Genomic DNA, 12,471 nt, shown 5'->3' on the forward strand with positions numbered 1-12,471 from the left:
AGAACTCTATTTAAATCGGCTTAAAGAAAAAAAAAAAACATATGTAAATTAAGTAAACCCAAATGTTTTCTGGGTTCACATGATCCGGGATAATCAATAAGTAAAAGCTAATTGAAGTTTGTTGGTTTAATTAAGACTAACATGCCTTAGAATTCTCAACATTGAGGAGCATGTAGGTGGCTCAGTCGGTTAAGCATCTGACTTCAGCTCAGGTCATGATCTCGCGGTTTGTGGGTTCGAGCCCTGCATTGGGCTCTGTGCTGACAGCCCGGAGCCTGGAGCCTGCTTTGGATTCTGAGTCTCCTTCTCTTTCTCTGCCCCTCCCCCACTCGTGCCCTGTCTCTCAAAAATAAGCATCAAAAACTTTTTAAAAAACAGATTTCTCAACACTGACTATAATGCAAACATGTTGTCTCTCTTACAAAGTCTGTCAGTAAGAAAATTCACCTGAGGTGATGGGTGCTGGTGTCCAATGTCTCATGAAGTTTTTTGTGCGTAATTTGAACCTAATTGGCGGGGACAGTATTGCGGTAGAGGTGGACCCCCTCCCTAAGGAACGTGGCGAAGGCCTCCTCAGAACAAGGAAGGCAACGTGGCCCAATTAACTCCCATACACGAATGCCTGGCTCTGACACGACTCTCTAACGTGGACTGTGTCCAGCTGGACTACGTGTCACCGTATATGGGAGACAAAGAAGTAGAAATTGCATAAAAGGTTACACCCCGACGTGCTCGGGGCTCAGCCTTTTTGGGGTCTTTGCCTGCTGAGCCCGTGCCTGCAGGAATAAAGCTGCTTGCTGGGAAGAAGAGCCTCTGTGTTTGGTCTCACTGTGCGAGCATCCTGCTACGTGTCTTGGGGGCTCGCTTCCAGGATTCAACGACGATGCTTTCCCCCTCCTCTGTCACCCTGGAGTGTGAACCTCGGAGCGCTGGGAGACGACACCTCGCCTGGCGCCAGCGGACCGCTTGATCCATAGGCGACCGGCCCCTCCCGGTGCGGAAGCACAGCGGAACCCGTGAGGCCCGGGAACTGGCTCAGTGAGTGCTGCCCAACAGACTGGTAAGAGCCCGGTTCGTTTTTGCACACCTGCCCCTAAGAGGCAGAAGGAGAGCCTGATCCCTCCTCCCAGAGTTGCCCGAGTAGGTCCATAAGGAATAAGGAACCGAAACCTCAATTCGAAGGCGCTGGGTGGCGGGGTGGAGTCGCTGTGTGACTGTGTGTGAGTGAGACGGACAGCCGAAAGGTTCCGACCCGACCGAAGGCCAGAGCGAGTATTGAGTCCCGGTCCAGGGTTCCGTGGCGACCTCGTACGGTTTAAGGTGGCGTTAGACTTCCTCAGGAGTGTGATCCGGGTCAGGGCTTGATACTGAATCCGCCAACGCTAAGAGGCTCCTGAAATCTCTCCTGGAGGATGGCGAGTCCTGGCCTCCAGAGGGAGGTGTTCAGTACAGTACTTATAGTTAGATCTGTGTCGTAGGAGACAGGGTAGATGGTCAGAAGTTCCCTAAGTGCAGGTGTTCTTTGCCTGAAAGGGGCCAAGAAAGGCAAGTATTTGCAGACTCACCCCCTGAGGCCTCTCCTCAGGAAAAGCCACCTATTAGACCCTTATGCCCTCCTTATCCAGGAATACCAGGGATTAAAAAAAAAAAACTTCTCCCCCTGAAATCAAGGCCCGTTCAATGTATCTATTGACTGAAATGCCTCATGATGGATTTGGCCCCATAAAGGTTCCATTTCAGCAAATAAAAAGGACCAGGGCAAATTTTCAGACAACCCTGATCAATATATACAAGTATTCTAAAACCTAACCCATGTTGCTGAAAAAAGAAAACAAACCCCCCCAAAACTCAGGATACTTGGATCTGTTAAGAAACATGCTTTATGCTTAACGATTCGAAAGTTGACCATCTCAAGATTTCTGATGTAACAGATAATTCATAATTGGTTACTACTTAGTTTCCCCTGGAGACGAAGGTTTCTTTTTTTTTTTTTTTTTTATTAAAAAAATTTTTTTTTTCAACGTTTATTTTTTGGGACAGAGAGAGACAGAGCATGAACAGGGGAGGGTCAGAGAGAGGGAGACACAGAATCGGAAACAGGCTCCAGGCTCTGAGCCATCAGCCCAGAGCCTGACGCGGGGCTCGAACTCATGGACCGCGAGATCATGACCTGGCTGAAGTCGGACGCCCAACCGACTGCGCCACCCAGGCGCCCCGAGACGAAGGTTTCTAAGAGTTAAAATTCTGCTAAATATAATTAAGACTGATAAAAATAAGGAAACTAACTATGTAGAAAAATGGGAGATATGTAAGAAAGATAGAAGGAATGGGAATACATTTTTGTTGAAAGTAAAAGAAAGTAATTTTGTCCTAGATGAGTCTGGTTGTTGGGAGAAAAAGGGCTTTGGTCAAAATCTGAAAGCAAAGGCAAGTTGTAGAAGGTTTGTGAAGGGAAATCTTTGGAAAGAAATTTTACATGTGGTCAGGACGGACTAAGGTTAAAACGAATGGATTTTAAAAGTGCACTGGGATGAGATTAAAATTCTGCTTTACTTTGTTAAAAAGGCAAAGGTTTCTTGAAATGTTGGTATGTTTTTGAAAAAAAAAAAAAAAGTTTTTTTTCCCCCTTTTGTCTGCCCAAAAAGATGGAAGAAAATTATTTTAACCTAAAGGGCAGGACAGCACACCCTTTTGAGTTAACTGAGGCCTTGGTTGAAATTGCCCCTCCTTGAATCCAAAGGCTGGGGAGACGGTGATGATGTCCTCACTGCCAGCCTCCAAATGTTCCACATTTGTGTTCTCTCTGTTTAGCACGGGAACGGATGCCTGTGCTGTGTGAGGGATAGGTGACTACCATATATAAAAGGCTTTTCCTGGGTTACATAGGAGCCGTTTTGCCACTCTTAGCCCAGTGTATGCCAATTTGTGGCCACCTAGATACTCTAAAACGGATATCCACATGGCTGGAACATATTTATGTGGGCACTGTTGAAAAAGGCAAGGGAATAGACCTCGACTTTGGTCCTTTTGGCCCCCTTGACGGCCAATTTTATCCTTAAAAAAAAAAAAATGGTTTTCACGAGCCTTCTAAAATATGTTTGTAAAGAGGATTAGTGTTGGGCCAAAACAAAATTAGCGCGTCGTTCTACAACCAGGGAAGTCTTCCCTGGTCACAATCGATACCCCCCGAAGTCCTGTAGGCGGAAGACAGAGGGATAGGAGAAATCAGGGAAGACCGGATCAGCTCTTGGAGGTAGGGTCAAGCCTGGCTAGGAGCAACTGCTCCCAGCACCTCTCTAGACTGACAAAATTCAGGGTCAGGAGATGAGGCTTCTCCTGGCCAGCTCTGGAAAACGAAGATAAGGGACAGTCTCCTCCTCCTTTTTCCTCTAGATGGGCAATTGCCCAGCCGAGGCCAATACTCCTTTGGGACGCATTCTGAAAAATTGGGATGATTTTGATCCATAAACTCTGGGGAAAAAAAACCAAAACAAGACAACTCATTAATTATCATGGGGCTGGGGGTCCTATTAGGGAACTTCCAGTTTCCTACTGGGGCCCAGATTCCATCCCAAGATCCTAATTGGAACGATGACCATCCCATTAAGAAATGGTATTGCCACCACTTCCCAGCATGTGCTTTAGAGAAATTAAGGAGGTCTAAGGTTAAGCCCTTTATGCTAAATTAGCCACTTTTTTTTTTTTTTTATAAACACGGAATGAGAGCCCAAATGGCTTCCTGGCGAGGTTGAGGGAGACTCTCATTAAATATATGGCTATCTCCCCTGACACCCGTGAGACTGAGACGATTTTAAAGGACAAATTTGTCACTCAGTTGGCCCCGATACTCAGAGGACACTGCAAAAATTGGCTGTTGTCCTGGAAGGAACCCTAAAAGAGCTGTTACGACCTACCATTCGGGTATATTACAACCGAGATCAAGACGGAAAAACAGGAAATGAGGCTTAAAAAAATCTGAGGCCTTAGTCGTGGCCTTAAGCACTATGTCAGATCAGACTTTCCAAGCTCCTGGCTGCAAATGCCACTTATGTGGCCAGTCAGGGCACCGGAAACTAGACTGCCCTCCGAAGGGATGACAGAACTCAGAGCCCTGCAAGCCATGCCCCTTGTGTAGAGACCACCACTGGAGGTGGGAATGCCCTCATGGACCTCTATATGCGAGGCTCAGATAGCCAGTGTTCCTGGAAGGGACTGATGGGCCCTGGGGGTCTTCGGGGTGGCTCCCAGAACCAAGTGTCTATTGGAAGCCCGGAGCCTCTGGTAACTCTGGAAAATTCAGGTCACCAAAAAGCCAGTTCATTTCCTTCTTGGTGCCGGGAGCCACCTTTTCTGTCCTCCTCCTTTCCAACCCCTCACCCCCCCTCTGGAGGAACCCGCTCACTGTCGTTTCGTCCGCCCCTCCCGCAGGAAAGGTAGCCGAAGCGGGTCCCTGGATTGACCACAGCAGAGTGGAGCCGGCATCTCGAAACTGGGAGTGCGTTCCTGATGCGTCCACGCCGTGCGCGCTGACCCCACGGAAGCAGCAGTCGGCCGCTCCAGAGGCTCCGGGAGACTGCAGCCCTGCCCTGGTCACTCTGGAAGCCGGCTGATCCACGCGCGGCAGAAGCTCGAGAAATCGGCGGTCCGGTAGAACGAATCGACTTCCTTATTTTCTGTAGGTTTCCTTACTGTGATGCACTATCACCCCTTGTTCCTCACTGGTATGGTGATTCTCGCTCTACTCTTTGCCATAGGACGGGCTGAGCACCCCCTGGCCGGCTGGAAATGTGGTGAGAAATTTCTGTGAACGCTCCCCTTCCTTTTGTGGACAGGATACTTCGTTGGTACCAACACGGGGAAACAATGGCTGTAGGAGACCAGAAAATGCGATTCCCACGGCCCTCAGAGTAAACCAAAATGCCCCAAGTCCTACTATCAGGGCTCGGCTTCTCAAAAGTTCAATTCTTGGGAAAAAAAGCCTGTCTTGCCTAATGGGGAAAAAGTTCATTGTGGTCTCTGTTAAAAATGTAACATGCCTAGACCAAAGATTTTACAACTCAACTGCCCGGAAAACCCAATGGTGGGGGACCCCAGATCACCCTGAGCCACATCCCCGCCCCTTGTTTAACTTCTCTCCTCTCCAAGAGGCCTAGACAATGTCAACGCAGCCGTCAGATGGCGGGTGGCAGGTGGACTAGACTGGATATGTGGAAGGACACGTAGTACTCCCCTCAGTCTGGTCAGGGTCATATGTGCTAGAAACTAATCGTCCATCTTTCTTCCTGCTCCTACTTGCCAGAGGGAAACATTTGGGAGCCCAAGTGTATGGGGACAGAGAGACTCAAATCAAGCTGCGTGCCTTACACATTGGCGATTAAAAAGATAATAAATGGCCTCCCGAGCGTATAATCCGATAGTATGGCCCTGCCGCCTGGGCAGAGGACGGGGCCTGGGGCTGCCGCACCCCCATTTACATGCTAAACCGCAGAATCAGACTGCGAGCGGTTGTAGAAATGATCGTCAACGAAACTGCCAGGGCTCTTAGCTTCCTAGCCAAGCAGCAAACCCAAATGTGCAATGCCATCTATCAGAATCGCGTGGCCTTAGATTGATTACCTGCTTGCTTCTGAGGGAGGAGTCTGCGGAAAGTTTAACCAGAGCGACTGCTGCCTACAGATGATGAGGGAAAAGTCCTAGAGGACATCACAGATCGAAGGAGAAAGGTTGTCGATGTCCCCGTCCAGACCTGGAACAGTTGAAACCCGGGGGAGTTATTTGGGGGATGGTTTTCAACTCTCGGGGTGGGGGGGGGGGGATTCAAAACCCTCACAGGTGTTAATCTCTTGATTTTGGGTGCTTTCTTAATCCTACCTTGCCTAACTCTCTTGGTTATATGGTCTGTCTCTAGCCTCATTGAGGCAATGGTCAAAAGGAAAGTGGTCGGGGCGCCTGGGTGGCTCAGTCGGTTGAGTGTCCGACTTCGGCTCAGGTCATGATCTCACAGTTCGTGAGTTCGAGCCCCATGTCGGGCTCTGTGCTGACAGCTCAGAGCCTGGAGCCTGTTTCAGATTCTGTGTCTCCCTCTCTCTCTGCCCCTCCCCCGTTCATGCTCTGTCTCTCTCTGTCTCAAAAATAAATAAATGTTAAAAAAAAAAAAATTAAAAAAAAAAAAAAAAGGAAAGTGGTCACGCATGTGATCATGATGTGGAGATATAAACCTCTAAACCAAGATGATGCTCTTGGACCTAAAATAGGGGGTCCCTCCCTAAGGAACGTGGCGAAGGCCCCCTCAGAACAAGGAAGGCAAAGTGGCCCAATCAACTCCTATACACGTATGCATAGCTCCGACACGACTCTGTAATGTGGACTGTGTCCAATCAGACTATATGTGTCACCATGTATGGGAGACAAAGAAGTAGAAATGGCACAAAAGGCTGCACCCTGCTGGGCTCGGGGCTCAGTTTTTCGGGTTCGAACCCACTGAGCCCATACCAGCAGGACGAATAAAGAAAGCCTTGGCGTCCTGTCTCTCTCTCTCTCTCTCTGTAAGAATCCTGCTATATACTGGGTTAACGTAAATGATGTAATTTCATTGAATACCTGGATAATTTTTTAAGCAGGATAAAATACTAAAACATTAGTTACTGAACACAGATTTATCCAGTTAGGGCTTCTTCTTACAAAGACCCCCAAAATATTGGGGTCTGTTAGTAAAATGTGCTGAGAAAATTTTCTATGAGAAAAGCATGTTTCTCGAAATAATGAAACGTATTCATAAATTTCAGCCCACAATTGCTTACGTTTTAGTTTTTGCTGGGAATTAAGGATTCTAAGGGTTAAGAATTCTAAATGGATGTAAAGTGTAACTGTTGGAGACAATAAAGATGAAGGAAGAAAACCACTGTAGTTGAACGGTGTGCAGATGATGGGGCTTTGGAGTGGTGGGGATTCGGAGCCGATGGCCAAGAAAGAATTCTTGCAACGTCTTTGGTGCAAAAAAGGTGATTTTATTTTATTCAATTTTTTTTCAACACTTAATTATTTTTGAGACAGAGAGAGAGAGCGAGCGAGCATGAGCAGGGGAGGGCTGGAAAGAGAGCGAGAGGGAGAAACAGAATCCAAAGCAGGTTCCAGGCCCCGAGCTGTCAGCACGGAGCCCGATGTGGGCTTGAACCCATGAACCGGGAGATCCTGACCTGAGCCAAAGTTGGATGCTTAACCGACTGAGCCACCCAGGTGCCCCCGAAAAGGTGACTTTATTGAAGCCTGAGGACAGGATCACTGGGCAGAAAAAGCTGCCCTGGGGTTGTGAGGACTGACTGATTATACACTGTGGAGTTGGGGGAGGTAAAGAGAAAATGGAGGCCTCCAGAGGGACTTTGATATGCTAAAGAGGACTCTTAAGATGCCAGGGACCTTGCCATTGTCAAGTTAAGGTCGTTTTCCCTCTAGTAAGGCATTAACACTAGGAAAGTAGGGGATTCCTGGAGAAATGTTCTACTCTGTACCAATGGGCTGCAGGTTATAACGAAACTTAATTTTACCTGCCATTCCCTTCTTGCCTTAGTTCCCCACCTCACTATGGAGGGGAGGGTGATGTTGGGGCTCCGGGAAACGGAGTCTATAGGGTTCTGGAGATCAGGCTATTGGTAGGATTGCCTTTTTCTTGTAATTTACTAAGACATTTGTAAACTGATGGAGACGTTGTCCTGTATGACTGTGATCTCTTTCAGTTAACCATTGGTCTTCTGTCCTGTACTCTGTTCTAGGGCAGCCAGGAGTGTCTGAGGAGTGTCCCACACATCCCACGGGGAGGGGAGGGGACTAGGGGGGGCTAGCTTGTGCTGGGCCCTCAGCCTGCCTTATGCTCCCTCATCACAAACCTTTTGGTATTCTTGTCAAACTTCTCTAAAATTTGAAACGAAGTTTTTTTGACCTCAAACTAATAAGAATTTCTAGAGGGTCCCTGGAACACCTCAAAACGTTCTCTCTTTATAAAAAGAGAGATGTTCTACTAATTAGGTGTATTTGTTTTGTTAAATTACATGGGAAGCATTGTCAAATCAGGAATATTAAGCCTTCTTTATTTTGCGTTTGTATAGGTGTGAATATGCGCGTTCCAAAAATTACACGAAGTTTAAAAAATTCTGTATCCTGGTACAATGTTAGTAGTCATAATTTTAAAATGTATGTCACAAAATGAACCAAATTTACTTATCAATTGCATCACTTTTTTTTTGTAGGTGTAGGTGTGAACTTTTTTTTTTAAGAAAATTTTTTTTAACATTGATGTTTGAGAGAGAAAGTGGGGGAAGGGGAAGGAAGGACACAGTTCGAGGGTGACAGAGTATCCAAAGTGGTCTCTGGGCTGAGAGCAGTGAGCCCCATGCAGCACCCGAACTCACGAACCGTGAGATCATGACCTGAGCCAAAGTCGGATGCTTAACTAACTGAGCCACCCAGGTGCCCCTCTTTTTTTTTTTTTTTTAATGTTTATTTCGAGAGAGCGTGCGTGTGTGTGCACCCACATAAGTGGGGGCAGAGGGAGAGGGAAAATCCCAAGCAGGCTCCGCAGGGTTAGTTCAGAGCACAATATGGGGCCCAAACCTACAGTGAGATCATGACCTAAGCTGAGCGCCCCCAAGCGCCCCTGTGTGTGTGAACTCTTTTCAGATCTTTAACTGTGGCCATTTTCAAGTCCGTTGTCATTGACGGTTACTGTTTTGTTCTGATGCTTTTACAACGAATGTTTCTACAGGAGTGCTTCATCTTCAAGGAGGTTCATGAGAAAGGAATTTGCCAGGTGCTCTAGAATACAGGGATTTGATTCCTTTAAGATCATAACACCGAGCTGGGTAAGAATTTCTAAAACTAATGAAAACTGATTGCTTTAATGCTTTGTCTTCCTGATGTAAAGGCCCCTTGCCTTTCTTCCCCCCCTCTCCTTTTAAGCTCTCTATAACTTAAAACAATTTGGTAACAATGACTGAAGCATTTAGATATTTTTTTCTCTACCTGAACCCTCCAGAATTCTGAAACTCTTATTAAATATTCTCATTTTTCCTGACAGTATATTTTTGGAAGTTCAGTGAGAATCTGTTCTTTTTGTGTGAGGATATCCAATGCACCTAGCCTCTGCTGCTTTTGATCCACAGCTAATAAAAAGGGATATACTTCAGTTTTGCAAAAGCGCAAGCAAACCCATTGTGAATAATCCCACTCTGGTAGGACAGTCTTCCACGGTGTACTCCTGGCACGATGTGCACGTCGTCATAATGTGCAGCCCAGAGATTTCGTGTATTGGGAAAGACCTCTCCAGAGAGACTCTGCAACCCCAAGGAAAGGCCCTATCAGGGACTATGGACGGATGTTCGTGATGCCTAACTTCGAGGAACATACGCTTGGATCCACGTATCACATGGAAGAAGGTGCCAAACCCTGAGTGGACGCACACCATCCGGTGACCAGAAAGCAAAGATTCCCAGAAGCTGAAACACATGAAGCTGAATGAGACTGCTCTCCCAAGGCGACCATGATGTGGTTCAAAATGGGGTTTGGGAACCAATAGCCAAGAAGGAATTCTTGAGACATTTTCGGTACAAAGGGGTGGTTTTATTAAAGCCAGGGGCAGGGCCCGTGGGTGGAAAGAGCTGCCCTGGGGTTGAGAGGAGTGAGTGATCATATACTTTGGTGCAGGGGGAGGTAAGGACAAGGGAAGTTTCCAAAAGGATTTGTTTTTAAGTTTGTTTATGTTGCAGGTGGCAGTGTGTATGGGGGGGAGGGGGGTGGGGGGTGGGGAGAGAGAAAGACAGCATGTGCCGGAGGGGCAGAGAGACAGATTCTCAAGCCAGCTCTGCACTGTTAGCCTGGAGCCCTACCGGGTCTCGAACTCCCAAACCATGAGATCATGACCAGAGCTGAAATCAAGAGTTGGACTGCCTCACGGACTGAGCCCCCCAGGCACTCCCCAAAAGGATTTTCATATGCTAAAGAAGCCTTACAGGATGCTGGAGGCATGGCTCCTGTCAAGCTTCGGGTCGTTTGGCCTCTAGCAAGGCAATGACCTAAAGACCATACAGGGTTCCTGGAGGAGAATGTCCCACTCTGCCTGCCCCAAGTATCCGTCAGCGGGCTGCACGTTATCAGGGAATTTAATTTTCTCCTTTGCCTTCGTTCCCCACTTCAACTAGACCAGGCCAGTACGCCTTTTTCTTGCTGTCTGTCCCTTCTTATTCCTCCCTGTCCGACTGTTGAATGTGCCCCGAAACTCCGATAGGTTCATGATGTTGGCGATCCCTTGGTGTTACCTGTCACAGAGTGTCTTCAGTCCCAGATGCCACTGTTGACGGTACCTGCAGGTCTATGGGGGTTACCTGTCGGATGAGGCTGTTTACAGCTAGGTGCTCTCATACCTTGTGTCAAACTTTCTCCAACCACGGCCACACCGGTTCAGCCGAACACTTCCACGTTTGCCGATCGTGTGACATTTGCGCCCCCCCCCGCCCTCCCCCCACTTTGTTTTCCTTGCCTAAATTCAATCTGTTCCCCTGCGAGGGAGGTACACATGGGCTCCTTCTTCCTTGCAAGGCTTTCAGAAGAGCCCCTTTCAGGACGAGATGGCACCTCCCAGAATGTCAGGCCGGTTCCTCTGATTCCCGGCTCGGAAAGCTCACTCGGGGAATCCTGGCGAAAGGATGGGTCAGTAGGCAGACCCTAGACGAGGACCTCCGTAATCCGCGTCGCTCTCCCTCCCGTCTGCAGCGGACGGCATTGCCACGGGCCTAGCAATGCTCACACAGCTGGAGGGCAACGCTGATTGGGAGCTTTCACGGTCCCTGTCACCATCCATGATAAATCACAGGCCTCCCGTTGTCCCTCCCCATCCACACTCCGTGGCCACCTGAGCCGGGGACTTGCAGGAGGCGGCGCACGTGACTGCAGGTAGACCTCCGCGGGAAGAGCTGCTCCACGCCGCGGCCACAGCAGCGAGCCGCCCGATAGTGACCACTTGACTCCGTGGGCTGAAGGAGGTGGGGGCAGGTGCACAGGCCTCGGTTACCTGCTTGTGGCAAATTCTGCCTGCTGCACGGGGGTCGATGCCTCTGGAGGGGTAGAAATCGGATCGTGCAAAGCCAGCGTGGTCCTTCGTTCAGCTGGCTACCTCCAGGCCTAGGGTCAGGGTTGAGAACCATAATCCAGTTTGGAATTGCCCTCCTACGTTCAATTCTCCGTATCATTCAAGTTTTGTATCCGTGGCCTGTCAAACCTTTGTAGAAATGATGGACCCGGTAAGGTAACGCGGGCTCAGTGCTCCGAGCTAATCTCCAGATAGAGACTTGGGATGGGCAATGCCTGAGCGTTCTCCCTCCTAACCTTGTCACTCAAACGTGACCTTAAGTGGTTTCTAACTGCTCTGCACTTTCCCTCTGATTTGGGACAGGATAACCAGGTAAGGTCCCAAGGGACAAAAATTACCAAATACAGAGAACTCAACTCTTGATCACTTAACGCTTTTGGAGAAAGATCTTGATTTTTTTTTTTAACGTTTGTATTTATTTACGAGAGAGAGTGTGCGCGAGCAGGGTAGGGGCAGAGAGACCAGAATCCAAAGCAGGCTCCAGGCTCGGAGCTGACAGCACAGAGGCCGACCAGGGACTTGAACTCAGGAGCCACTGAGATCATGACCTGAGCTGAAATTGGAGGCTTAACCGACAGAGCCACCCAGGCACCCCAAAGGGAAACTTGATTTAGAATGGAGTCAGGAAGGCCTAGAGGGACGCTCTCACACATGAACGTTCTGTCACAGCTTCCTTCGTATTCCCAGGTGGGCCCAAGTTCCCTTTACTGCCTCGGCAGGAGGAGGGTTTTCTCCTTGCCCACCAGTCGCCTGGCAGGTGCGAAACCGGGCACCGGCCTGAACTCTGGCTTTCCCCCAAGAGACTGTGGCTCAAAGCGGCCCCTCCTTGCTACCTCCTTTTCCCTCTGTAATGTTCCTCTCCTTTGTTTTTCAGACTCTATGGTTCGCAGTAGTTTGGGTGTGCCAAATCGCAATTCTTCTGCTATTCCTGAACAAACTAATTTTGCTGGTAAAATAACTTGCTGTTTTATTTTTAAGATGAACAGATGGAATGTTCTGTAAATGTCTGTGAAGTCCATCTGGTCCAGCGTGTTGTAGAAGTCCAGTGTCTCCTGACTGCTTTTCTGTCTGGATGATCTCTCCGTTGTTGAAAGCGGGGCACTGAGGTCCCCCGCTGTGACTGTATCGCTGCCTAGTTCTCCCTGGAGCTCTGTTAATGTTTGCTTGATACGTTTATGTGCTCTGATGTTGAATGTATCAATGTTTACAAACGCTCTATTTTGGGATCAATTTACCTTTTAACGATTACATGACGAAGTTGTCTCCTGTGACAGTTTTTGGCTTACAGTGTACTTTGATACGTGTACAGCTACCCGTGCTTTGGGCTATTTGCA

The sequence above is a fragment of the Prionailurus bengalensis genome, chromosome X (genome assembly GCF_016509475.1).
Source record: "Prionailurus bengalensis isolate Pbe53 chromosome X, Fcat_Pben_1.1_paternal_pri, whole genome shotgun sequence".
Lineage (NCBI taxonomy): Eukaryota > Metazoa > Chordata > Mammalia > Carnivora > Felidae > Prionailurus > Prionailurus bengalensis.